The 6,000-nt window shown below is 43.3% G+C and overlaps 1 long non-coding RNA gene across 1 annotated transcript; it reads right to left on the bottom strand.

Moving 5' to 3' along the window:
• Nucleotides 1-1,639: 1,639 nt before the first annotated feature.
• Nucleotides 1,640-4,495, bottom strand: LOC139369631 (uncharacterized). Its single transcript, XR_011627051.1, has 4 exons — nucleotides 4,396-4,495; nucleotides 3,936-3,991; nucleotides 2,649-2,699; nucleotides 1,640-2,263 (listed from the first exon to the last, which is right to left on the bottom strand). It is a non-coding gene; the product is annotated as an uncharacterized lncRNA (long non-coding RNA).
• Between the last annotated feature and the right edge of the window lie 1,505 nt (nucleotides 4,496-6,000).

The raw sequence follows: 6,000 nt of genomic DNA, 5'->3' as shown, positions 1-6,000 counted from the left end.
TGAATACACCCCAGATCACATTCTAACACATTTCACTTTCCTAGCAGCCACATTAAAAACAGCATTATCACTTTGCTCGTTGTATGTATAATTCCTTTTTGCAGCTATCTATCTATGCGCTCTCCTTCTCTCATATTTTCCCTTCTCTTGTGGACTTCAGTGCACAACACATCAACTGTCTGTGACCAGGCAAAAGAAGAAGAAAAAGCCAAACCTTCATATCAGGACCCTAACTGCTACACATAGCCTACATCGTTGTCATGTCATAGTCAACTAGAACTACTAAAACTAACGGGTTAGTAAACCTGCTACAATCATGCAGTACAGTGTACACTCAGAAAGCAGTTTAGCAGTAATAACTTAATAAAACCAAAAGTTTCCTTGACTTGGAAGAGTTCCAGTGTTGGATAGCCACAGCCAGCTAGCTAACATAGCATCCCTCTCTCTTTTACCCGGGTGTTTGAGTAGGCTACACTAGCTAGCTGCATTTGATAGCTCAGTGAAAGTGAAAATAAAATAAATACAACCAAATATAGCTCTCTCTCTCTCTCAAGCTTCTCCTTAATTTAGAAAGTAATTTGTTAAACTATTGTCTTTCTCTCTCGTTGAGTCAACTACTCACCACATTTTATGCACTGCAGTGCTAGCTAGCTCAGCTTATGCTTTCAGTACTAGATTCATTCCCTGATCCGTTGATTGGGTGGACAACATCACTTCATGCTGCAAGCGCTCTGATAAGTTTTGGGACGTACTCCAGACATTGTCATAATTACTGTGTAAGTCTATGGAAGGGTGTGAGAACCATGAGCCTCCTAGGTTTTGTATTGAAGTCAATGTACCCAGAGGAGGACAGGAGCTAGTGTGAGTTTAACCAATTATGAGTAGGCATTACCTAATAATTGCCTAGTAATTGTCTACTAATTGGTTGATGATGTAATTGGAAACACTTACTTTCCGCTATCTTTTTTACTACAAAACATAGAAGCCAGTCAGTTTCACATATGTTAATGTTGGGGTGGTGCTTGGATTTTAAAAAATGAGAATCCCCATTAGCCGACGCCAATGGGGACAGCCAGTCTTACTGGGGTCCGACTTACTGGAGATGATTGTGAAAATGTCCCTTTAATAGAGTGGATCCAATGCCGCCCAATTCCCTTTATGGCAATGCATTTTTTTACTTTTTCGTAAAAAAAAAACGTGCCTCCCTTTGTGCCCCTGACGTACGAAAACAAACAAGCCAACGAAATCCCCAGGACAACAGGGGAAAAATCAACAGCAACAACAAGGATTCAATCATTTATTTAATCAGCCAGGAAGCATGGCGTCTTCGATCTCATTTGGGGGCCGAGGAGACTAGGGACCAGGAAGTCAGCTGACACAGTACAGGTCGCACTGCTCCGTCTGTTGAGACCCTATATATAGACACCAAATCATATCTGCTTCCAAGAAATCATTCAACTACCAACCACACAGTCCCATTTCCCTCCTAAGCCACAGAACCTCCAATAGAATCAACAACTTCTCAAAAGGATACTTAGCCATGTGGTCTGTAGGTGCACATATGTTGTGTGTTCCTGTTTCCACTGGCAGACTTCGAACTCTACCAACATTTTCAGACAAAGATACAACAGAGAGTAGCTCAGACAAATCGCTTGTTTATTTAATTGAGGGGAGGGTGGTGTGAGGGAAGAATTGGTCTCTAGCCTCTTGGACCACAGAAGGTCAGACTGTAAACTCTGGTCTTTGTTTGACTTTCCATCATCCTTTATTAGAGTGTGACTCTTGGAGGACATCTGTGTCTTCATATGATTACACCTCTCCAGAATGTCAAACAGCAACTTATCATAGAGGAGTAGACATCATGCTTTGGAACGGTTGCATCCCCTCTGTTCCTCTTTGCTTTCAATGCAGAGTTGGACAAGGTTAGAAATGTATTTTCATGAGCTTTGGTGTCTCTGGTATATAACTGAAGATCTTCGACTCCTCCTCTGTGGCAGCGCTACCTGTGATGGTTTCTAGATGATTCACACCAGTAAGCATTTCAAATCAATCAACGAGGAAGGCTTCATGCTGCTATTGTCCATTTTAGCTGCTGAGCAGTGTGGTCCATGGCTTAGCTCTTCTGTCTGTGGGTGCAGAGGACCTACAGCTGTCTGTACGTGAGGGCTGGATGACAGGAGGGAAACCAGTCTTGGAAGGAAGGGGAGAAGTGGTTTGAGCCATCCCCAGGCTCGTGGTGAGGATATTTATCCAGGGAAGCACACTGGGAGGGGGAAGAGAGAGGCAGTTAGTTTGTAAGTTAGCTGCTGACTAGCGAACCTACTAATGCTACTGCAACAATGGTGTGACACAGGTTAAAAGCAACGAGACCATCCTCCAAAACACATTTTCGGACACTATTACAAACTGTAACCATTTTGTCTATTGAGTATGGAGTTTTCAGGCTGTAGACGTTTCTCCTTTAGCACATGGTTCAAAGCCTTTATCAGCTGACAGGATAAATCACTGTGTAAATATTCCTGTACAGGGAATGGCCAAAGACGAGGTTGTCCTTCGAAACACGTTCCCAGAATTCAACTTCAAACAACACAGATGTCCGCTAGAGTGGTGGCAATCACAAAATCACACAGAGACTTGGATCGACTCACCCGTTGCCTAGCCGTTGAACCGAGGACATGTTCTACATCCTGGACCCACATCTGTGAAAGAGAGAGAGGTAGAGATAGAGAGGGGGGAAAAAAGAGATCAGACAGACAAGGGGATGATAAGCAGTTGACACGCAAGGACATGAATCATTCAATGAGAGCGAGACGTTGTTGCGAAGCAGAATGTCTTTATGCCACATTTTCTCAGGCTAAGGGAGCAGTTTTCCACCTCGCATTGCCATAAAACATTTAGCAGCATGCTGGATTTCTCCCCAGGAACTGTGTGTTCCCTTGGTTTTCTTGTGACCCAGAAGTCTCAAGTCTTGATGGATTGACATTTCCAAGTTGCCTCATCACACAGTCACATACACACACTCCATCCAATCCATCTATGTACATTCAAAAACGACATAGAAGTGCATACAGTACGGGGGCTGATCAACGGCATCAGGAAAGGTGGCATGAGAGTAAAACCCTTACAAGCTATAACCCTTAGAGAGTTCACCTTTGTGGATCACCCCAGGTCGTAGCAGACACACACAACAATTTAGTGTTGGTAGTTTGCCTGAGATGAGAAAACACAGAGAGAGTGTGCAGGTGAGAGATGGATGAAGGGAGTTTCAGGTGAGGTCTTTCTTACTCTGGGGCTCTGTCTCTTCTCTATGCTCCACTCCCTCACATCTCTCCAGTGCCCTGGCAGGCGAGCACTATCCTCTGCTCCAGGCATGCTGAAGAAGCGTCCTCTCTCTCCTTTCTGACTCCCAGACAGTCCCACTCCACTGGTGTTTGGAATTGGCCCAAACAGAGCTGGGTGTTTCTGGCCAGACCACCCCCTCTTATCTGTCTCAGGTGACTGACACTGTTTCTGTATTTGCAACTTGAGTTGAGACATTGATACTCTGCCCTGTGTGCTAGAGTTCCTCTGGTTAGGGCAAGGCTCTTTCCTTGCCATTCAGTACATCCTGCCCCTAGTCACGAGGCTAAACCATCTCAGACTTAGTCAACCTCAAATATCTGAAAAGCTACTTCAACCTCAATTAGCTGTGTAATTGGACCGGCAATATAACAGAGAGGGCTTTGATCAATGGGAAAGATGATCTATGCATTTCTCTCTGCATTATAAACGATCTGACAAAGAAAGAGCCATTATTGATGTGAAGACAGATTTAATGATTTACTGTCCTAGCACTGCTGCTGAATCATAATTATTACAAACTGTAGCCATTAGTGGGGTTATATGGATGACTAATATCGAGAAATCAGAAAATAATAGAATAATTGGACTCTAACCTGTTCCTTTTCTTCCCATACAGCCTGGTCACCACTGGTTGCTGCTGCCTGAGGATCTGAAAAGAGGAATTTCCACCAGAAAGTTTAAACCAGTAGACTGTCTTGTATAGGTAGACTCTGTACTATAAAACACATGTTAGCCATGAGAGTTTAGCTTGCCTAGCTAGCCTGATGCACTGCCACCTGGGACTAAAATGCTTTTGGCTCGACTCCTGGACACTTGTTTAAAGTATCCACTACTATACCAAGTCTCTGTGTAGTAATCCAGGGCCTGTATTTAAAAAGTGTTTCAGAGTAGGGTCTCTCCTGCCCGTATAATCATATGCATTATGATTTAAAAGGCAAAACGGATCCTTTAGCAGCACTCCTACTCAGACTCTTTGTGAATGCGGGCCCCGGAGCCTACGGCACCTCACTAGCACTAAGCCTAAACTCTGATTGGGTGGTTATTGATGCTTACCATCCAGGAAGCTTCACTGGTATTGCCATGGAAACACAAAGACTAGCCAGCCAGATGCATTTGGGGAAGAGCGGCTCCAGATTCCAATTTGACTAATTTACTGGAATGAAACCAGAGGGAGCAGGTCTTATACTTTTCCCTGAGCCTGTTCCCATAACAAGCCTGTGTCTCTCTCACGCTCTTTCTCCACATGTTGGAGCAACTAGTGATATGTAGATATGGTTAAACGTGTCAGTTTATCTATAGAGCTTGACCTCTTATTTACAGTACCAGTCAAAAGTTTGGACACACCCACTCAATAGTGAAGACATCAATTATATTTATATTTGAGTTTCTTCAAGGTAGCCACCCTTTGTCTTGATGACAGCTTTGCACACTCTTGGCATTCTCTCAACCAGCTTCACGAGGTAGTCACCTGGAATGCATTTCATTTAACAGGTGTGCCTTGTTAAAAGTTCATTTGTGGAATTTCTTTCCATCTTAGTGCGTTTGAGACAATCAGTTGTGTTGTGACAAAGTAGGGGTGGTATACAGAAGATAGCGCTATTTGGTAAAAGACCAAGTCCATATTATGGTAAGAACAGCTCAAATGAGCAAAGAGAAATTACCTTCCATCATTACTTTAAGACATGAAGGTCAGTCAATGCAGAAAAATTGAAGAACTTAAACGTTTTTTCAAGTGCAGTCGCAAAAACCATCAAGCGCTATGAGGAAACTGGCTCTCATGAGGACCGCCACAGGAAAGGAAGACCCAGAGTTACCTCTGCTGCAGAGGATAAGTTCAGTAGAGTTACTAACCTCAGAAATTGCAGCCCAAATAACAGACACATCCCAACATAAACTGTTTTAATTTGAGACTGTGTGAATCAGGTTTTCATGGTTGAATTGCTGCAAAGAAACCACTACTAAAGGACACCAATAAGAAGAAGAGACTTGCGTGGGCCAAGAAATACGTCCAAATTTGAGATCTTTGTCAGACGCAGAGTAGCTGAACGGATGATCTCCGCATGTGTAGTTCCCACCGTGAAGCATGGAGGAGGAGGTGTGATGTTGTGGGGGTGCGTTGCTGGTTACACGTTCTGTGATTTATTTGCAAATTCAAGGCACACTTAACCATAATGGCTACCACAGCATTCTGCAGCGATACGCCATCCCATCTGGTTTGGGCTTAGTGGGACCATCATTTGTTTTTCAATAGGACAATGACCCAACACACCTCCAGGCTGTGTAAGGGCTATTTGACCAAGAAGGAGAGTGATGGTGTGCTGCATTAGATGACCTGGTCTCCACAATCACCCGAGCTCAACCCAATTGAGGTGGTTTGGGATGAGTTGGACTGCAGAGTGAAGAAAAAGTAGCCTACAAGTGCTCAGCATATGTGGGAACTCCTCCAAGACTGTTAGAAAAGCATTCCAGGTGATGCTGGTTGAGAGAATGCCAAGAGTTTGCAAACTGTCATAATGGCAAAGGGTGGCTACTTTGAAAAATCTAAAATCATAAATCTATTTTGATTTGTTGATTTTTCTTTTTAGTTACTACATTATTCAATGTGTGTTATTTCATAGTTTGGATGTCTTCACTATTATTATACAATGTAGAAAATAG

The sequence above is a fragment of the Oncorhynchus clarkii genome, chromosome 17 (assembly GCF_045791955.1).
Source record: "Oncorhynchus clarkii lewisi isolate Uvic-CL-2024 chromosome 17, UVic_Ocla_1.0, whole genome shotgun sequence".
Classification (NCBI taxonomy): Eukaryota; Metazoa; Chordata; class Actinopteri; order Salmoniformes; family Salmonidae; genus Oncorhynchus; species Oncorhynchus clarkii.
The sequence above is the reverse complement of the archived record's forward strand: the minus strand, read 5'-3'. Positions and strand labels throughout refer to the sequence as shown.